The sequence below is a fragment of the Dipodomys merriami genome, unplaced genomic scaffold (genome assembly GCF_024711535.1).
Source record: "Dipodomys merriami isolate MVZ:Mamm:240054 unplaced genomic scaffold, mDipMer1.0.p SCAF_234, whole genome shotgun sequence".
Taxonomy (NCBI): domain Eukaryota; kingdom Metazoa; phylum Chordata; class Mammalia; order Rodentia; family Heteromyidae; genus Dipodomys; species Dipodomys merriami.
Genome location: NW_027203760.1, coordinates 1,646,293 through 1,669,665, shown reverse-complemented (window position 1 = coordinate 1,669,665; position 23,373 = coordinate 1,646,293). Strand labels below are relative to the sequence as shown.

Sequence of the window (23,373 nt, the reverse complement as noted above, 5' to 3'; positions counted from 1 at the left end):
ATCATATCAGCAAAATTTGGGTATAATCAGTAAGAATGCTTCAGAAATATGGAGAAAAACACTTTGGGTCCAGCGAGTTAACACAATAAACACAGCAGCAGTGTAAAATATCTTATAGATTAGAGAAAACAATACTGTTTTGTTTTTACTATGTGAATTCAGAAGACCTAGAACACGTAAAGGTATCACAAGTTTATAACTAAGACATTGCTTTGATACTTTTTATATTCTAATATATATTCTAAACCTAATTATTTATATTCCAATTTATTTATGGGAATAAATTTCAATTTATTTGTCAAATTATCAATTAATTCTCGTAATTCTAGAAATTTAAGATCAGCAGGTAGAAATATAAAATATATAAGTATTTATAATATAGGAAATTGTTATGCATTGTTCTGTTGTGGTTAGGGTATCAAATGCAACTCTGTTTTAAAGTAATATTACATTATCTCTACCTCAGTTTTTGGTAGAGTTAGACCTAAAACTTTACCATTTGTAAACCTGGAGGCAAGAGGAAACACTGTGATTAAAACATTATTAATTTAAGGACTAATATCGAGGAGAAACCTATGGACTTCTCCAGGAGCTATGGAAATATTTGGTGATAGAAAGTCAGTACTGTAAGTTCCTGCCTGTTTGGATGGTAGACAGACCAGGATATTAGCTAATCATGCATATGGATAATTTTTTCATCTTCCTGACTTTAGCTACTTTGAAATGATAGGTATAATAAACAATTATATTTTGATAAAAATACCTTCTATTCTGAACATTTCAGTCTGAACTGTTAATCTCTCTATGAACCCTTGTAACTAAGATTAGTTTTGTTCAGTCAGACAATCTATGCTGTCAGGGTAAGATATTCTCGTTGGTCTGTTCCTACATGGAAGAAGGGTAAAGGGTCAGGAAGACATTTGTATCAGTGAGACTTCTTTGCGAAATTTTAAGCTGCAGAAGTTTAGAAGTAGCTCTTAAGCAAGGCTTACTTTGAATCCATTAGCTCCACAAAGGTAACTCAGTTGATAAGTAAGTACTTGAAATGCCATCACCTTTGGACTTAGCTATAAAGGCTTCAAAATATGATCAAATTAAAAATGAAAACGACAAAATAGTCATTGACAAAAATTGCAAATGTGAGCAATCAACCAAACAATATGTTTTTGCCACTATACACAGAAATTTAGAGAAATAAGATCAATAACATTTTAGGAACAATAAGGATTCCTTTTTACAAATAGGCAACCAAGGATATATGCCTGTATAAAGATTGCATCATTAACTACTTAAATTTAAAGGATACTACATGCTTCAGCAGCAGGTCTACCCAAGTGACAACAATACAGAGATTAACATGGCACTTGCAGAAGGATGATACAAAAATTCGTGAAATATTCCATATTTTTCATTCTTCAAATGCAAGAAATGAAAAAGTTATGAAAAAGTTTATTACAAAAATACAAGTGTAACAATACATGTAATTCATAGAATTAAAGGTTAGTTTGACATCAGTGTATTAAATCTTCACTTTAGAAAGGCCCTTACATAGCATAACCTTTACAAAACTTGAAATTAGATAACATTGTCATCTTATTCCAAAGAAATAAAATCCTGTAAGGACCTAGGAAAAAAGGAATCTTAACTTTTTCTATATGGAATGTAATCTGAAAGGACACATTTATTAATGAACCTATATATTATAAAAAATGTAGACTTCAAAGTATTATATCTAAAAATAATGAAATAGATTATGGACTTTATACAAACCTAGATATACTTTTTTTCAGACAAGCACCAGGAATAACTTTAGTTTCTATACTATTCATTTCAACAGATAAGTTAAAATTAAAAAAAAAAACCCACAAACTCTTCAGAAATCATTATAGATGCATACAAACAACTCTTGAATACATTTTGACATCAAAGTGAGGCAATTCACGTGGAAGAATACCATGGAATCCATGAATTTTTAAATTAAGATATTGCTGTTGCTTTTTATTATGAAAATATTTGTAGGGACACAAAGGATGGAATGGCACTTTTGAAATTTAAGAAACTTAACCAAACCATTACTACGTAGGAGAATAATTTGTACAGCCTCCCACAACTTCAAAGAGGTAGTGATACATACTTATCCTTTTAGCAATATCAAATGCAGTTTCTTCCAAGTTATTCTTCAGACCCGGTTTGAAAAAATGGTTCAACAGAAGAAGAGACAGCATATCGTTGCTATTTCTCTTCCCAGCAGCAAGATGCAAGGGGATCAAGAGGCCTTTAGTTTGGGGATTGGTATCTGCATCATGATGAAGTAAGAAAGAATCCATTCTGGTATTAATCCACATAAAAGTACTATGCAGGGGTGCCAAGCCATTCACAGTTATTGCATGAATATCTGCCTTGAGCTGCCAACTCATGGACAATGTCTACATGTCCACTCTAGGCTTCCCGATGAAGGGAGTATACTTATCCTCATCCCTGGTATTCATATGAGAGGCCTTTTTGAAAAGGAATCTCCGCACTGCAGTAAGCCCAAAGAAGAAATTTGCTTGCATTCTTCTCCATTATTTTCTTGCAATTGATACCATTCCTCACGTTTTCATCTACTTGATTGTCTTCATCAGAATTGCCTAACCAGAGACTTTGAGTACCAGTGGGAATGAGGTGTCCATGTATTTCCCCAATAGTTCACATTGGTTGAACTGGTCCGAAAAATCTGGTGAATTTCCTGCATGTGTTTTCACCATGATTTATTTTCTCTTTTTTGATTTTTACTATTTTAAATTATTCTAACTGGAGAGTAGGTAATTGATAGAGAGCAGAGGAAACACTTTCCTTTGTATTCAAATGCACAGACTGAAAATTAGGACCAGTGATGTCTTCATGTGCAGATTATTCTAGGAATGAGAAAATAGGAAACTACGTAATATGATTTGAGAAATACAATGATATAGTGTAAGAGAAGTCACTATTCAATATATGAGCTTTAAGAGATTTCTAATACATCCATTATTTATTGGTACTCAACATTAGAAAAAAATGTATAATGCAGTAGTAAAATAGAAGTCCTTTGCTTGACTACTTAAATACCTTGTTTTTTTGTTTTTTTTTTGTTTTTTGTTTTTTGTTTTTTTTATTGTGAAAATACTCTACAGAGGGGTTAAAATTACATGGGCAAGATAGTGAGTACATTTCTTATCAAGCATTTTAGCCTCCTCCTTTGTTTACCTTTCCCATCACTTCCCAGCCTCACCTAGACCCCCACCGAATCCTCCCCACTCCGCACCAAAGTTGTAAAATTCATTTTCGACGTGACAACATGTACTTATCATTTTGACAACGGGTCCACTTGTATCCTTATTTAAATGACTTGTTTTTCCCCTCCCCCTCCACAAATTATACCAACATCAAAAACAGTGAAAGCAGGGGTTATCCTATGAGGGAGGGACATACAAAGCAACAAAGAATTAATCTTATAAATACATAGGAAACAAATGCATGAAAGAAAAAAAATTAAATACGTATCTTAGGGTTCATTTACCTAACTTCACCTGATCTGACCTTTTCTGTTGACTCATACATATACTAGATATTGCAAATAAGAGAAACCATGGAACCTATGGGAAACTATATTTCTTTGGGCTTGGATTACTTCACTTAATATAAGCTTTTCCAAGCCTTTCCATTTCCTAACAAATGGGGCAATGTCATTCTTTCTGATGGAGGCATAGAATTCCATTGTGTATATATATCACATTTTCTTGATCCATTCATCTACTGAGGGGCATCTGGGTTGGTTCCATATCTTAGCTATGGTAAATAATGCTGCAATAAACATAGTTGTGCTGGTAGCTTTAGTTTGGTCTTGTTTGTAAACATTTGGGTAAATGCCCAAAAGTGGGATTGCTGGGTCATAAGGGAGCTCTATGTGGAGTCTTTTCAGGAACCTCCATACTACTTTCGAAAGTGGTTGAACAAGTTTACACTCCCACAAACAATTAAGTATGGTTCCCTTCTGTCCACACCCCCTACAGCATCTGTTGTTATTAGAGTTCTTGATTTTTGCCATTCTAACTGGGGTGAGGTGGTATCACAATGTCGTTTTGATTTGCATTTCTTTTATTGCTAGGGAGGTTGAGCATTTCTTCATGTGTCTATTGGCTATCCATCTTTCTTCTTCAGAGAAGTTTCTCTTTAAGTCTTTATCCCACTTATGTATTGGGCAGTTGTTTCTTTGAGGATTTGCTGTTGGGGGATTTAATTTTTTGAGTTCCAAGTATATTTTAGATAGGAGACCCTTGTCCGTTGTACAGATAGTAAAGATCTTCTCCCAATCCCTAGGCTTTCTATTGATCTTGCTAGCTATGTCCTTTGCCATGCAGAAGCTCTGCAACTTCATGTAATCCCATTTGTTCAATCTTTCTTTGATTTCTTGTGTTTCTGGGTCTCTATTAAGAAAATGTTGGCCTGCAACAAAGAGACCTAGGGTTTCTCATATTCCATCCTGTAATGTTTTCAGAATGTCTGCTTTGAATCCGAGGTCTTTGATCCATTTGGAGTTGATTCTGGTGCAGGGTGATAGATAAGGATCTAGCATTAGTTTTCTACAAGTAGTTAACCAATTTTGCAAGCTCCATTTAGTGAAGAGGCTGTCTTTCTTCTATTCTAATTTTTTAGCTCCCTTTTGAAAGATTAGATGGCTATAGGTGGGTAGGTTCTTTTCTGGGATTTCAATTCTATTCCATTGGTCCTGAGGTCTGTTCTTGTGCCAGAACCAAGCTGTTTTGATTACTATAGCTTTATAGTAGAGTTTGAAATTTGGTATTGATATTTCTCCAGTACTGTTCTTTCTGTTGAGGAGCGTTTTTGCTATTCGGGGTCTTTTATTGTTCCATATGAATTTTTGGATTGCCTCCTCTATTTCCTTGAAGAATGAGGTTGGAATTTTGATAGGTATCGCATTGAATTTGTAGATAGCCTTGGGAATTATTGCCATTTTCACGATGTTAATCTTTCCAATCCAGGAGCATGGAAGTTTTGACCATTTTCAAAGTTCTGGTTTGATTTCCTTTTTCAAGCTTTTAAAGTTTTCATCATAGAGGTCCTTCACTTCTTTGGTTAAGTTAATTGCTAGGTGTTTTATTTTTTCTGGGGCTATTACAAATGGAGTTACTTTCCTAATTTCAGCCACACTTTTCTCATTGTTGGCATACAGAAAAGCCATTGATTTTGGGGGTTGAATTTTATTTCCTGCTACTTTGCCAAAGTTTTGAATCAACTTGAGTAAATTGAGAATGGAGTCTGTGGGATTCTTTAAATACAAGATCATATCATCTGCAAAGTGGGAGAGGTTTATTTCTTCTTTCCCTATTTGGATCACCTTTATGTCTGTATCTTTCCTTATTGCTGTAGCTAGGCATTCTAATAATATGTTGAAAAGAAGTAGAGAGAGTGGACATCCTTGTATCCTTGTCTTGTTCCTGAGTTAAGAGGAAATGGCTTTGGTTTTTAAATATTAATTATAATGCTGGCTGCAGGTTTGTCATATACAGCCTTTATTGTATTGACGAATGTTCCATGGATTCCTAACTTTTCCAAAACCTGCATCATAAAGGGGTGTTGGATCTTGTCGAATGCTTTTTCTGCATCTATTGAGATAACCATGTGGTTCTTATCTTTGCTGCTGTTGATGTGATGAATAATATTAATTGATTTGCATATTTTGAACCAGCTTTGCATTCCTGAAATGAATCCTGTCTGAACATGGTGTATGGTTTTTTGCATGAATTGTTGAAGTCGATTGGCCAAAATTTTGTTGAGAAGTTTTTCATCAATGTTCATCAAAGATATGGGTCTATAGTACTCTTTCTTTGATGAGTCCTTGCCTGGTTTGGTGTTGAGGGTTATGATGGCTTCATAGAATGTGTTTGGTAGTGAACTTTATCTTTCAATTTTATTGAAGAGTTGGAGGAGTATTTTTGTGAGCTCTGTTTTGAAGGCCTTGTAGAATTCCACTGTAAACCCATCTGGTCCTGGACTTTTATTACCTGGGAGGTCTCTCATTGCTGTTTCTATTTCAATGCTTGAGAGGAGCCTGTTAAGATGGTTTAACTAATCTTGATTTAGTTTTGGCATGTCAATATTTGCTAGGAAAAGGTCCATTTATGCCAAGTTCCCAAACTTATTATCATAAAGATTTGAGAAGTATTCCCTCATAATTTTCTGAATCTTGGTTGTTTTTGTGGTGATGTTTCCATTCAAATCTCTGAGTTTATTTATTTGGGTTTCTTGTCTTCTTTTACTGATAAGATTTGATAAAAGTCTGTCAATTTTGTTAAGTTTTTCGAACAACCAACTCTTAGTTTTGTTGATTCTTTCTATAGTTTTTTTGGATTCTAATTCATTTAATTCTGATTTAATTTTAATTATTTCTTTCTGTTTACTGGATTGGGGTTTATCTTGCTGCTCTTTTTCAAGGAGGTTCTGATGTCTCATTAAATTGTTGGTTTCAGAACTCTCCAATTTGTTGAGGCTATAAACTTTCCTCTGAGTACTGCCTTATCTGTGTCCCAGTGGACCTGGTAATATGTGTGCTCATTTTTGTTGAATAGCATGAACATTTGAATTTCTTTTCTAGTATCTTCCTTGACCCACTCTTGATGAAGCAGTGTGTTGTTCAGCCTCCATGTGTGACCATACTTTCTTTGTTGGATTTTAGTGTTGAGTTCTAATTTTATTCCCTTGTGGTCAGAGAGAATGCAAGGTATAAGTACAATGTTTCTGAATTTGGACAAGTTTGCTTTGTGGCCTAAAATGTGGTCTATTTTAGAAATTGTTCCATGTTCTGCTGAGAAAAACGTGTATTCTTTTGATGCTGAGTGAAATATTCGGCAGATGTCTGTTAAATCTAGTTGACCTTTGCAGTTATTTAGATCTGTGGTTTCTTTCTTGAGTTTTTTTCCGAGTTGATCTATCTATTGGGGAGAGTGGTGTTTTAAAATACCCAACAATTAATGTCTTTGGATCTTTGTGGGATTTGAGGGAAAGTAGTGTATCTTGGATAAATTTGGGTGCTCCGTTGTTTGGCGAATAGATATTTAGAATTGTAGTATCCTCCTGAAGGAAAAAAATCCCTTAATTAGTATGTAGATATTCTTTATCTCTTCTCACAAATTTTAATTTGAAGTCTATTTTATCTGATATTAGGATTGCAACTCCTGCCTATTTAAGGGGGCCGTTTGCTTGGTAGATTTTGTTCCTGCATTTAATATTGAAAGTGTGTTTGTTTTTAAGGGCAAGACGTGACTCCTGAAGGCAGGACATAGAAGGATCTTGTTTTTTAATCCAACAAGACAGTCTATGTCCCTTAATTGGAGAGTTAAGTCCGTTAATGTTGAGAGATAGGACTGAGAGGTATTTGGGAGTTCCTGCCATGTTTTCCACCTTCTTGCAGGATGCGAAAACTGGGTTCTTCCTATGGTTCTTGGATTCTCAGTTTGGGTGCTGTTTATTGGCCTTTATTGTGGTCTTTTTGGTTTTCTATGTGTACGACATCTTTAAGAATCTTTTGTAGGACTGGCTTGGTGGAGAAGTATTGTTTCAATTATTCCTTGCTATGGGAGATTTTTATTTGGCCTTAGCTGGGTACAGTATTCTTGGTTGATAGTTGTTTTTTTTTAGGGCATTGTATACATCATTCCAGGCTCTTCTTGCTTTGATTGTCTCTGCTGAGAAATCTGAGTCGATTCTACTTGGTTTCCCTTTATAGGTGATTAATCTTTTCTCCTTGACATCGTTAAGGACCATTTCCTTTGTTTGAATTGATCCTGTGTGGATCAATCCTGTGTGGGATATCCTATTCTGATCTGGTCTATTTAGAGTTCTAAAAGCTTCTTGTATCTGAATAAGCCTATCTTTTTGTATGTTTGGGAAGTTTTCTGCTAGGATCCTGTTACACAAATTTCCCAACCATTAACTTCCGTTTCTAGGTGCTCCTCTACACCCATTATCCTTACATTAGGCCTTCTGATGGTGTCTTTCATGTGTTGGATAGATCTATCATATTTCTTGGACTTGTCTTGGATGGTTGTATTTTCTTTCTCTATAATATCTAGGCTGTCTTCACTCCCCGAGATTCAACCTTCTGCATGGTTTAACCTGCTATCAAGACTTCCTTTTTTGTTTTTTTTTATTTCTTTTCCTTCTAATTGGTCAGCTTTTTGGCTTCAAATCTTTTTTGAAACTTTGTTTTAGATCTTGTATGAACTTCTTTACTTCCTTAATTTGGTGTTCAGTGTTTATACTCAAATCCCTTAGTTGGTTCATTATCGTTTCCGTGGACTTCCATTCCTCAGTTGGGTTCGGTTCAGCATTCCCTTTGTGGTCTCCCTGACTTCCTTCAGTTCTTTGTTAATGGATCCCATGAATGCCTTTAGTGATCGTTGTGTATACTCATCCTGCTCTCTTAATTCCTGTATTACTCTTTGCTTAGCTTCCTCCCATTCATGCCATTCCCGTAGTTTTCTGTGAGTGTTCTCAGCCTGATAAGGCCATTCCTGCCTTTCTCTTTGAGTATTCTCAAGCTGCTCATGCAAATCCTGTATCAGTTTTTGAGTAACTTCCTCACCCTCATGATTTTCCTGTATAAACCTTTGGATTGCCTCTTCTCTCTCCCTATCACGCTCAAACAGTGTCCTTTGTGGGTTGTCAATCTTTTCTTGCATTGACCTTTTGTTTGCTTCCATTGACATTTGTTTGCCTCCTGTCCCTCCCTATCAAACTCATACAGAGTCCATTGTATGTTTTCAATCTTTTCATTTATCATGTTTGCCAGCAGTGTTTGTAGAGCTATTTGGGAACTCTCTTCTGGATTATTCATTACCTCTTCTGTCCCTGATTATCATGAGTGGAGTTGAGATACCGAACTTGCCATTTTTCTTGTGTTTTTCCGCCTTACTCTGCCTATTTGGGATGAAAATAACACCAGTTTCCTGCTAGAACACTATCTTAAGGCAAGCATCAATCAACGTCTGTATTTGCACAGTCAATAGTCTGCAGATACAATCTAGTTCAACAAATACATCTATTCAACATCAAACAACTATATATTAATACACTAAGAACCGCAAGGAATTTGGTAAAGCAGAAATTATTAGGTTTAGGAAGAGATGTGGGTAAAAAATAGGAATAGAGTGATGTTGGAAAGCGCAGGGAGAGTTAACTAAGTCCTAATCTCAAAGCAGGAAATAGTTTGGATAGGATGAAAGCAGAGAGAGAGAAAAAAAGAAGACAGAGAAAGGGAACAAAAAGAGACCAGAAAAAATAGAAAAGTAAGAATTAAAAATATTATGCAGTTCGAAGACAAACTATTCAGGGAAGAATGTGAATATAGTGAGAGAAGGGGAGGGATATAAAGGAGATGTGAAAAACTTAAAAATAATAATACTTAAAATATTATACAGGTATAAAGTGGTAATAATGCTATTAAGGAATGTAAGTCTAAGAGGTTTGGAATTGAGTAATAAATTTGTGGATTAAGTGTGTACACAATGGGGGATAAGGTCTAATAATCGACTACGGGTTTATCTGAAGATGAACAGAACAACAATTAAGTCACATAAAGAATGAAAGAGAAGAAATGTTGAAAAGGATAAGAAAGAAAGAAAAAAATCAGAAGTTCAGTAGAGGTAAACAAAAAACAGAAAAAAAATCAAGAAAAATGCACACACATATTTACTCCTAAAATAAAATTCTCAGAGGAAAAAAAAGGTACTAGAAAACAATTGTTTTTTCAAAAAAGGTAAAAATTAAAGATTAAAAAAAATTTTAGAAAAAAATTTTGTTTATAAAAGGTACAAAAAAAAGTTCTTTGATTTTTTGGGGATGGGTGGGAAAAATCCTGTATCTCCCTTGTGACCTTAACCAGCCTCTTGTTGGAGTCTCTGGTCTGCTTGTGTTCCTGTGGCTTGGTTGGTTTCTTAAGTCAGTTTGTTTGAACAGGCAGAAAAATGCTCTGCTTTACCCAGGGTTTTGCGATCCTTTTCCCAGGATAGTTTAATGAGAGGCAGATCTTCTTTGAGTATCACAAAAGAGGGATATGGCTTTTTCCTCAAGTTTGGAGATGCTGTGATGAGGCTAGGTTCTGGGTAGAGTTGAGGCCTTTCAGCAAACCGTAGCTTTTCCCGGGGGCTGGTTTGTGAGAAACTCACAGTGCTCAGCCTGGAGCCATTCTCAGAGTTTCTGGTTACTGAATTTCAATCGATTATCAAGGCTGCTAAAAGGAGGGGCAACCGGTGGCTCTGATTATCCAGTGAAGAAAGCCACTCCTGGGGCTGGTGCCGAGCTGGGTGCTTTTCCCTGGGTGGAGCTGTCTGACAGGTCAGTTAGTTTCTTGTGACCTGCTAAATGACTCTAGATTTCTTCCAAGGCCTGAGTTGGAGAGTGAGGATGTTAGGCTTCTACTCACGCTGAGTCTTGGTTCCTGGGTCATCTCTGGTCTGCAAACTGCAGGATGAAGATGTTTGCTCCTTGTCGATTCTTGCTGGTGTTGAGTAGAATCCGCTCGCCCACCGCATCTGGCTCCTTCATCCCAGACTCTCTGTGATTCAGGTATGGCAACAGAGGCCGCCGCCGCCACTGCTGCTTCCACGGAGGTGGCTGCTGGCAAGTGGTCAGAGCTTTCTCCTTGCCTGCATTTTCCCTCTCTGGCCTAACTCTCTGTCCTGTGAAGGCATTCTTGGTGAATTCTCTGGCTTAGGACTGTTCACTGGAACTATAAAACTGCTTTCTATTCGAAAAGTTGTTTAATGTCTATCTTCTCCTCCGCCATCTTCCAATTCCTTGTTTTTTTAAAGACACTTGTTTTCATCTAAAAAAGTAAGCCTGTCTATTGTCTTCTGTTGATTTTGATGATTGAAGATGCTTAATGACAAGTCAAAATGTGTTAGCAGTCCTTTGATATTAATTGTTCCATTTTTTCCTCTTGGAGAATATAATGATCACAGCAATAGTTCAGAATCACCAATCAACAGTTCAGCATCATGCTTCCAGTGCTAGTGGATCACCAGTAAGTAATCCTCGATACCATTTTCCACAAATTTTTGTCACAGATACAATCAGCCTGCCTTCTCTAGCTGCTTTCCTAGCCTGGACCTATTTATTCCTTCATTGTGCAGGAAAGTTGTGATTCAACTGATTTCAGTCAGATCTGTTCCTAGATTTATCAAGGATTTAGATTCTATTTTTAAAATTAGTTGTGGGGCCTGAACTCTGGGCTCGGGCACCGTCCGTGAGCTCTTCAAATCAAGGCAAGTGCTCTACCGCTTGAGGCACAGCAGCACTTCTGGATGGTTCTGTTTATGTGGTTCTGGTTTGGGAAATGGCAGAGAAGAAAGTGAAATGATGCAACCAAACAAATGAAAGCGAAATAGATTAGGATAATTATGGAGCAACCATATTGTCTATGAGAATCATGAAAGAGAGAGAGGACAAGAGATACAGATGTGCAATGATTTAGCTAGCCACAAAATCCATGTTTCTGATCAATTTACAAACAAAACAATTTTATTTTTTTATTTGATAAAAGAGATGGGAATAGAGTTTATGTATTTACTTGAAATTGGTAAATATATTTTTAGTAGCCTACAAGAATCTTAATCCTTGGCCTGGGAAGGTGGCTCAGTGGTAGAGAGCTTTTCTTGCAGCTTACTACAGTGCAGAGACCACTTTCTGAAAAGGCCACTCATATGAATACTAGGGATGAGGATGAGTATACCCCTCTTCATCGGGAAGCCTATAGTGGACACTTAGACATTGTCCATGAGTTGGTAACTCAAGGAAGATATGCACGCAATTACTGTGAATGGCTGGACACCCCAGCACAGTGCTTATATGTGGAACATATTGCAACAGCACACACACACACACACACACACACACACACACACACACACACATACACACACAGTTCATCAGATTTCTTCTTAAGTATTTTTTGTGTATGGTCTTAAGAAGAAATTTACATTACTAACGAATTTCTGGCAGGACAATATAATCACTGTACATCTTGCTTCTATACTCTCAGTTTTAAATTACTATCTAAGTATGTGCATTAGATAAGAATAGGAAAAAGTAGGAGCCCCAACGGTGGCTCAGGTCTTTAAACCTAGCTAATCAGAAAGATGAAATCTGATGACTATGGTTTGAAAGCAGACCATGAAAAAAAAGTCCATTAGATTCTGGTTTGAAAGTAACCAGCAAAAGCTAGAAATGGAGCTGTGGTACAAGGAGTAAGATGCTAGCCTTGAGATAACTAAAACAAAAAAAAAATTCTGGTACAGAGTCAGGCCCTGAATTCAAGCTCTAGTATTTGTACTAATCTAATGAAAGAATGAATTAGTTAATTAATTACCTAAAATAAATTAAGTGATCACATGTGGAGTGGCAGGTAAAATGTAACAACCATGGTGACTGGATTATGTATTATTTTGTAATAAGGCAAATTATCATTTGTCGTAATCACTAATATTTTAATTGAACTTTTTTGTACAATAAACCCTGAATTTCGCATGTGTGTATATGTGTGTGTACATGTGCACACATGTGTGTTTATATGTGTGTGTGTGTGTGTTGTTGCAATGTTGGTTGCCAATATGAACAGGGAGAGGCAGAAAAGAGCTGTGTTGCAATGTTTTTTTAATTTATCAGTGTTCTGTCCTGTCATTTCAGTGGAACCACCCTTCTGTACATTTTATTTGTTAAATAACATCATCATTATTAAAACATTTACAAAATTAAGTTAGATATAAGAGATCATTTTCAGCTCTTAGTATATGTTAGGTAAAAAGATACACATATAATTAGGTAGTAAGTTATTGCTATAACATGAGTGTCAGTACAAAATATGTATTTGACCTCTTAAATTGGTTATACTTTTAAGATACACTCATGGAGTGATTTTGACCGACTTGACCAAACAGTTATTACTCTCTGGTTATTCCTGTGAAACTCAAGGTGGATATACTCTTCCGGATTTCTGTTGAAAATAACTTTCTTTGTAAGATCGTATCTATTCACACTAAGATAATAAACCCCATATTTTTTAGGTTTGAATATCCCATCAGATTGACTTTAAATCAGTATTGTGGCTATGCTTGTTAGATATATATTTCAAAACAAACAAACAAACAAAAAGCATGAGTCACCTCCAGATTGTGGATTAATTTGTAGTTGTTTTGTACATACAAAGGTTTCTTCATTAATAGTTTTTTTGTGGGAGTAACTATGACAACTTTAACAAATAAAGCTTTTTGAATATCTTTTCCAATTTAACATCCCAGAGCGAGTCTTGCAATTTCTGAAAACCCTTTAAATACTAGTATTATTACTAGTATTTATTATTATTATCATTAAATACTAGTATTTTAGTTCATTGACTATACAGCTAAAGACATTTCTGAAACAAATATTGTTATGATCTGAAAATGTAAGTGGGCATATAGGCTTTTTTTGCATCATTTTATGAAAAGTCAGTTTTTTTCGAAACTAAAAGAAATAGAATAAAAAATGTAAGTGAATTGGGTAACATACTTATTAGTATAATTTTGTTTTCTATTAGCACAGTTCTTTGAAGGTATATGATGCAGTTAAATTAATTTTTGTGTCACTGTGCTTGTTATTTTTTGACTCTTTGAAGTTATGAGAGTGAATTTTTATTATAAATAAAGGTCTTTTAAAATGATCAGGATTAATCTTGTGTTATGTGTTCTACTCCCAAGAAAATGAGTTATTTTCAAGTGTTAATAGTTTATAATTGAATCTTGAGTATCATAAGAAATTTTGAAAAAATGTGGTAGTATTGATGTCTTTTGTTTGGGGAGAGGGGGTCTGGTAGTGGGGTTTGAACTTTTCCCTCAGCTCTTCAGCTCAAGGCTAGCGCTCGACCAATTAAGCCACAGCGTCACTTTCGGCTTGTTTCTTTTTGCTTGTGTGGTGCTGAGGAATCGAACCAAGGGCCTCATGCATGCAGTGCATGTTGAGATCCAGGCAGTGCAGTGTTGAGTGAAGGGGTAAAATATGATTTCTATTACTTTGAGCTAGAAATCAAGAATCTTATACTTTAGCAGTTTCTTTCACCAGGGAGGTATGCATTGATTATGAACTTTGAGTTTTCATATTACAGTTCCCTATTTTCTAACAATGTTAAAGAGAAATATTATGAGTGTACACAATAATTCTGGAAAATTTTCCTATTATTTGTAGACTAAGTGCTGGTATTTTAGTCATAAAATAGAATGTGGCTTATTTGATACAGTAGGAGATGAACCTCAGGGTAACACTTACAATGTGTGCAATGATGTAGTAGTAATTACAACTCTGAAGACTTCAATGTCATCATCTGATAATTAAAAATGTAAGTAGTTCCACTTTATGCAATTATTGTGAGGATTAAATTAGATACAATTGGTAAAGTACTTGGAAAAACAATTAGCATTTGGTACATTCTACCTGTTATTTTACGATGTGATGAATTCTAACATTTTTATGTTGATTCTATATGTGCAATGTGATGTATTAATATTCATTGCATTGATCACTTTTCTGTCACTATGATGAACATAAGTGCAAAGAAAATTTCTGAGGAGGAAACTATTATATTGACTCATGGTTTCAGATCAAATGTCTCCATTGTTTTTAATCATATTTTTCTTATCTTAACTAGTTGTACATGGGAATTTCCATTCAATAAATGACTTTTTTAAGTATAATGGATCTTTATATAACTTTTCCCTGCCCTTCCAAACCTCACCACACTTTAATTTTTTCTAGTTTCATATTATTTGCATTAAATATAATGTCTTCACTCTTACTCCATAACTGTCTTTATTCCTTCCATTTGACTTCCCCTCACATCTTCCAAGTGATAGTTGCCCGGTATTCATTTTGTTGGATTAAAAGTTCAATTTTATAAGAAAATACACCATTTAAGTGCTCCTGTGCAAATAGCATGATTTGGTTACTATTGTTGTGTAAACTTGTATAAAGTTCTAGCTTCCAAATATGAGATAGAACATGGGTCCTTTGTGTGTCTGGCTCTGACTTCGTTTACTTAACATATTTTTAGATCTATCCATTTCTTTGCAAATAATGTAACAGTCCTCATAATGGATAGGGGCAATCCAATTCTGTATATATCACACACATTCTCCAACCATCACTCTGCCAAAGGGCATCTTGGCTGTTTTCATAACTTGGTTATGGTGAATAGTGCAGTAATGAACATGGTTGTGAAAGTGATTTTGCTGTAACATTTTAGAAGAATTCATCAATATCATTCTGGGAGCAATCGTCTAGCCAGTTTTAAAGAATAAGCACATCCCTCCCTTCATCTTCATTACAACGTATTGCAAGTCCTCAAAAACACACTACCTCATACAGGCCTCAATAAGCTAAAACCACACTGTGCCCATATTCTGTCAATACATTTTTAATAATTGTACATATAATTTAGTGAGAACCCTCTATGTAATTTCCTAATGTGGGAATAAGAGATATAACAACAGAGTAAAATAAGAAATCTGCATTTTAATTAGCTATAATCATATTTAAAATCTTTTTCAACTCTAACTCACAACCTCGCTTATTTTTATTTTAATCTTTATTTAATTACTTCATCTATCGCTTAAATTATAACAGGTGAGTTAAATACAAAGGCAAAAAGTGTGGTTTGATTTTGACAATCATGTGTGAGGATGCACAATATGAGCAAATAGATGGATCGGAATTAATAGCAATTATCCAGTTTGTTAAAGTAGAGATGGTTTGCCCAAACTGATTCAAATTTCATTCAATAAAAAGAAACGTGTAACAATTTCCTTTGTTTTCTCCTATTAACTTTTGTTGCCATTTTATTTTATAATGAAGGATGATTCCATATATCTACTGTAGACACAATAATATGTTAAAATATTTCTATCCGTATATATTGATATATACACACACATATATACCGAAGGGTACAATGATAATTTATAACTTCTGTAACTATACAATTTACTAAATTGTTAAAAACATCGACAGCTCATGCCCGGAATCCTGGTTACTCAGCAGGCTCAGATCTGATGAACATGGTTTAAAGCCATCCTGAGCAGGAATGTCCATGAGCTTCTTCTCTCCATACAACCAACAGAAAATCAGAATTGGAACTGTAGCTCAAAGTAATAGAGTGGTAGCCTTGAGAAAAAAAGCTCACGGACATCAGCCACGCTCTTAGTTCAAGAACTACAATCTACCCAAAACAATCTATTTAATTTACACCTGTGAAAGGAGAGTATTTCCATCACCCAAATGCACATCCATGCTCATTTGCAAGGTAACTGAGTTTTGTCTGAAGTACCAATAAACATTTTCACTAAAGTAGAAAGCATTGGAACGTGGGTTAATTCTCTCTCATGGATTTTTCCCCACTCAAATACTCAAGTCTTACAATTATTCAAATTATTTATAATCATAACTTTTATCTTCAATACACCTAATATTACAGTTTGAATTCAGTGTCTTGTGCCCACTAACTGGGTGTTCTTACCACTTTATCCTGTGCCCAGCCCTAAATTATCCCGATTATTTTTTCAGATAGAAACTGGCTTCCTACTTGTGTATTATCTTGGCCTCATTCCACTTTATGTTATTCTTCCTGGAATTAAGAATAACAAGTGCATGGTATTATGTACAGATCTTTCTGTCTAGTATGGGCTTTAGCCACTGTTCTCACAACAGTGCACTCCCATGTAGTCAGGATTTTCATAAGCTTGTCATAGCTGATTTTTTTTTAAATCTTTCATTTCCTGCAAGTTCTTGAGTACTGAATTAATTTGTGTTTTCTTGGGTTGTTTTGTTTCATTTGAATGTATGTGTTGAGTTGTTCTTCACTTTTCCTTTTGTTTCTTTCCTTCAAGTTCTTACCTAAAGTGCTGAGAAACCGATTCTTCTTTCTCAAGATAGTCAGGGTGAACATTATTTATTCCAAAGCAATTTCAGTAACATTTAAACACCTTCATATCTATGAATGGTGTACAAATGCTAAGCACTGAAAAGGGTGATTTTACTTTCACGGCAGTCTTTGGCATCACAGACAGATCATGAAATATATGAAGATAATATAACTACAGATGCATGCCAGGAGGAGAAAAACCTATTATTAATTGTTTGACAGAGGCTTCCCTTTTAGTGAAAAAAATATATTGCTTGATGCAGGATTTAAGAAAATCATATTGCTAGGAGGAACCTAAACAATCATCTAATACTATAGATTCAGAGTGATGAATTGAATTCCTGATTAATTTACTTTTGGGTCAAATAAAAGCAGGCTTCCAAAAAGAGAGTAGATTTTAGAGAAACGTGATGAATTTTATGTAAATAGGTCCTTAGCTGATTTTGTTAATTTGTAAACTAATACAGGAAAATAAAGTACAGCAAAGTAAAAGAATGAAGAACTTCACATTGAAATACTCATGTGTGTGTGTGTGTGTGTGTGTGTGTGTGTTCATGTCCATGCGAGTATGCAAACGCATATGTGCATGTGCTCATGCATGCATTCATCATTCTTGAAGCTTGATAGTGGCTAAGAACCATTACTAAGCTTCTGTACCCAAGGATAGTGGTCTTCCACTTCAGCCACTTCTGTTTTTTTTAAGATAATTGCTTGTATTTTCATGATTGGACTGGCTTTGAAAAGTGATAATCAGATCTCATACTCCCGAGTAGCTAGCTAAGCTTATTCAGCCTCTAAGTACCTAGTTAAAATTCTGAATGTCCTCTATGCTTCACTGCTCTTTTATTCATTTCCTGAGGTAATCACAAGCCTAAGCCATATATATGTCTAATTGCTTTAAAAATACTGTTACTGCTTGGTACCAGGGGCTCCCATTGATACTCTTAACTACTTAGGAGGCTTGAGAACAGAACCCAGGCCAAAAGGTTAGTGGAATTATTTCTCACTCTATAGCTGGGTGCATTGGATCATTTCCACCATCCTTCACTATCTAGTTACTAAGATTGGAAGGACTGAGGACCCAGGCCAGTCAAGGTAGCAGGCTAGACAAGCTGGTGTTCATCTCTGATGCCATTGATGATGGGAAGGCTAAAAGGATAGATCAGGTGCATGTTCTTGTGGAAAGTAAAACCTATCCTAAAATTAACCACTGATATGACACCAGCCTAGCAAGAAAAATATACCCCAAGTTGAAATACCCACAATTTCCCACAACCAAAATAATATATACATGAACATTCAAGAAATTAGTACAATCTGTTCGTTGCTCTAATATCAGCTTCATCTGATTATCATATGATGTGACAGAATAGTGTTTCAATTAAACTTATGATAATTTAAAAAGACCTAGAAAATTCTTTCTCACTTATTAAGTTCAAATGTATGGCATATTGCCTCATTTCTTACATATTTGACTACCACTATAAATAAATCTTATGATTATTATTAATAGTAATATATTCTGATTTATTACTTTACTTTGTAACAGTTTTTAAACTTTTTGCTTCTCTGCTCAGGTTGAAGTATGTAATAGTATCATCAAAATATATTCCATGGGTACTTAGGGCAGTTTTTTACAAAGTTTTTAACCAATGGCTTCTAAGAATTCTTAATTGGTATATTATTTGGTTTATTTTTAATTTCAATTTAATGGTAATGTACACAGGGGTTACAGTTACATAAATAAGGTAAGGTAATGAGTACATTTCTTAGGGAAGGAACACTGTTATCTCTTCCATTGATTTTTTTTGTACACTCAGAACAAGAACTACTGATGTTTTTGTTGTTGCTATTGATCCCTGGGTACTTTTGCTTTCTTTGTTAATGCATTTTTATTTTAAAACATATACAGAGGGTTTACACTTAATTAAGTGTACATTTCATTTTATTTTCTAAATTTCAAATTTTGGGATTAAATATTTTCTTTTGTTTCTTTAGGATAATTCTTTTTTCAGAGGATTAGTTAATTTATTTTTGCATGATATTTACACATGTAAATATTCAGACACATATTTTGCTTTTATAATGTTTAATATGTGACTATTAAAAATTTTCTTAATTTTTATATGATTAAAGATTTTAAATAAATTTATTTTCTTACACTTACAAATATATTTGTCCAAGTAACAAATACTTACTGTATTTTCAAGAAGCACATACCTTATTAAGAAAGGCTTCATTACTTGGTCACTTTTTGGAAATATTTTTACTTGAATTAAAAAAAAGTTTGAGCTCGGCATGGTGATTTGTGGCATCCATTTTCTAGCTATGGTGGGAAGTGTAAATGGGATTTGTAACTCGGGAGATACTTAGAAATGCTGTGACCTTATTATAAAACTATTCAGAGTGAAATGATTAGAGATATAGCTATCGTTAGTGTTATATAGAGCACCTAGCTATCATATTCTAAATCGAGTTAAAATACCAGTAACATCAATTTTTTGTCAAAATAAAAGGATACATGTTTCAAAATGTTTATTATTTCAACTTATTTGCATATGTTCTCATGTCATCTATTAATTTTCAGTTTATTTAATCTATTAAAATCCAAGTATATTGTGACTATTTTTTTTTCTACTAAACTTGTAAATAGTACGTGCAATATCATGATTTCATATATTAACACACTTTTACTATTTGTGATAGTTTCCTCCATTTAATATAATTATATCAATATTCCAAATGTGTGTATGTGGTGTATATGTGTGAGTTTATGTGGTTTTTGTATGTGTGTGCTTTGTGTGTACTTTGTAATGTTTGGGAGATCACACCATTGCTTCACACATGCTAGGCTAATGTTTTAACACTGAGCTACGCTTCCTTATTATAATCCAAATAGTGTTTTACATCATGACTTTGAAACTTTCATTCTTAGTATGTTTTTTTTCAAAACTATAAATGATAAAATGTGATCCATATTCTATCCACGCTAGCAATTTTTATTGTTACTTAGAATATTCCCACTGCCTTTTCTCTTCCAAACTCTTGTGTTTGATATTGATAAAGGTTTTATTTGCTTCTTTTCTCTCTTCATTCCTTTTCCCTTTAGAGTTTAACTCTTCTTTCTCAAGATAGTCAGGGTGAACAGTATTATTCCAAAGCAATTTCAGTAACAATTAAACACCTTCATATCTATGAATGGTATACAAATGCTAAGCACTGAGAAGGGTGTTTTCACTTTCACGGCAGTCTTTGGCATCACAGACAGATCATGAAATATATGAAGATAATGTAACTACAGATGCATGCCAGGAGGAGAAAAACCTATTATTAATTGTTTGACAGAGGCTTCCCTTTTAGTGAAAAAAATATATTGCTTGATGCAGGATTTAAGAAAATCATATTGCTAGGAGGAACCTAAACAATCATCTAATACTATAGATTCAGAGTGATGAATTGAATTCCTGATTAATTTACTTTTGGGTCAAATAAAAGCAGGCTTCCAAAAGAGAGTAGATTTTAGAGAAACGTGATGAATTTTATGTAAATAGGTCCTTAGCTGATTTTGTTAATTTGTAAACTAATACAGGAAAATAAAGTACAGCTTCTTTTCTCTCTTCATTCCTTTTCCCTTTAGAGTTTAACTCTTCTTTCTCTTATTCTTTGGGAATTAATTATCATATTCCTATTACAAATTCTTAAAATTGAAACAGGTATATACAATGCTTCATTTTCTATTTTATTTTTTTCCCATTTTCACTGACTTTTGGTCCAAACTATTATATGGATTAAAAAGAAACTTGACTCAGGAGTATTTTGAGGAACCTCCATACTACTTTTCAAAATGGTTGAACAAGTTTACACTCCCACCAAGAATGCAGCAAAGTTCCCTTCTCTCCACATCCCCTGAAGCATCTGTTCTTATTAGAGTTCTTGATATAGCCATTCTAACTGGGTGAGGTGATATCTCAATGTTGTTTTTGTTTGCATTTCTTTTATGGGTAGGGAAGTTGAGTATTTCTTCATGTGTCTATTTGCCATCCTTCTTTCCTCTTCAGAGAAGTTTCTCTTTAAGACTTTAGCTAGATAGTGTTTGCCCTTCCCCTCCACAAATTATACCAACATCAAATACAGTGAAAGCAAGGGTTATACTGTGGGGGAGAGACATTAGTTGTTATGTCAGAAAAGGAACTTTACAACTTTGGCGGGAGGGAGTTGGGGCGGGGTAAAGATCGGATTGGGGGAGGTAGGAGGACTATGGGAATGAATGGGAAGGGGAAACAAACAGGAGACAACAATGCTTGATAAGAAAGGTACTGTTATCTTGCCCATGTAGTTGTAAATCTTCTGTACGGTATTCTCAAAACAAAAAGTAAGAAAGAATATAATAACCAAAAAAAAAAAAAAGAAATGTACTCATTACCTTGTCCATGTAACTGTAACCCTCTTTACAGTATTTTCACAATAAAAACCAATTATAAAAAAAGAAAAAAAAAGACTTTAGCTCACTTATTTATTGGGCAGTTGTTTCTTTGAAGATTTGTTGTTGGGGAATTCAATTTTTTGAGTTCCAAGTATATTTTAGATATGAGATCCTTGTCCGTTGTATGGCCAGTGAAAATCTTCTCCCAATCTGGGCTTTCTCTTGATCGTGCCAAGTAGGTTATTTTCCATGCAGAAGCTATGCAATTTCATGCAATCCCATTTGTCCAACATTTATTTAAATTGTGTGTTTCTGGGTATCTATTAAGAAAATTTCGGCCTGTGCCAAGGAGACCTATGGTAGCTCCTATTCTGTCCTGTAATGTTTTGAGAGTTTCTGCGTTGACCCAGCGGTCTTTGAAGTATTTGTAGTTGATTCTGCTGCAGGGTGATATATAAGGATCTAGCTTTAGCTTTTTACAAGTAGTTAACCAATTTTGCCAGCTCCATTTACTGAAGAGGCTGTCTTTCTTCCATTCTAGTTTTTTAGCTCCATTACCGAGGATTAAGTGGCTATAAGTCTGTGAGTTCATTTCTGATTTTTCAAATCTATTCCATTGGTCCTGAGGTCTGTTCTTGTGTCAGTACCAAGCTGTTTTGATAACTACGGCATTGTAGTAGTGTATGAAATTTGGTACTGATATTCCTCCTGCAGTGTTCTTTCTGTTGAGGATCGTTTTAGTTATTTGGGGTCTTTTATTGTTCCATATGAATTTTTGGATTTCTTTTTCTATTTCGTGGAAAAATAAGGATGGGATTTTGATAGGTATCGCATTGAATTTGTATATAGCCTTGGGAGGTATTGTCATTTTCAAGATGTTGATCCTTCCAATCCAGGAGCATGGGAGGTTTTTCCACTTCCTAAGTTGTGTTTTGATTTCCTTTTTCAGGTTTTTAAAGTTTTCGTCATAAAGATTCTTCACTTCTTTGATTAAGTAAATTTCTACGTATTTTATATTTTGTTATTTTGTGTGGCTATTTTGAATGGAGTTGCCTTCCTGATTTCACCCATGCTTTACTCAGTGTTGTCATACAGATAAGCCATTGATTATTGAGGGTTAATTTTATACCCTGCTTCTTTGCCAAAGTTTTGAATCAGCTTCAGAAATTTGGAAGTGGAGGCCATGGGATTCTTTAAATAGAAAATCATGTCATCTGCAAAGAGTTTTACTTCATCTTTCCCCATTTGGAACCCCTTTGTGTTTCCATCTTCTCTTATTGCAGTATCTAGGCATTCTTATACTAAGTTGAAGAGAAGTGGAGAGAATGGACATCCTTGTCTCATTCCTGAGTTAAGAGGAAATGGCTTTATTTTTCCACCATTAAGTATAATGCTGGCTGTAGGTTTGTCATATACAGCTTTTATTGTATTGAGTAATATTTCCTGGATTCCTAATTTTTTCAGACCCATTATCATAAAGGGTTTGATGCATCTTGTCAAATGCTTTTTCTGCATCTGTTGAGATAACCATGTGGTTCTTATCCTTGCTCTTTGTTGATGTGATGAGTTATATTAATTGATTGTGTATATTGAACCAGCTTTGCATCCCTGAAATGAAACCTGTTAGAATGTGATGTATGATTTTTTGGATGACTTTTTGAAGTTCATTGACCAAAATTTTGTGGAGAAATATTGCATCAATATTCATCAGAGAAATGGGTCTATAGTTCTCTTTATTTAATGAGTCCCTGCCTGTATTTGGAATAAGGGTTATTATGGATTCATAGAATGAGTTCTGTAGTGAATTTTCCCTTTCAATTTCATTGAAGAGTTGGAGGATTATTGGTTTGTGCTCTGCTTTGAGGGACTTGTAGAATTCCGCTGTAAATCCATCTGGTTCTGGGCTTTTCTTCGATAGGAGGTCTCTTATTGCTGTTTCTATTTCAATCCTTGATATGGGCCT

At 34.7% G+C, this 23,373-nt stretch overlaps 1 pseudogene; it reads left to right on the top strand.

Annotated features, from left to right (window-relative positions):
- Positions 1–1,309: 1,309 nt before the first annotated feature.
- Positions 1,310–1,409, top strand: LOC138835385 (U6 spliceosomal RNA; annotated as a pseudogene).
- Positions 1,410–23,373: the final 21,964 nt, after the last annotated feature.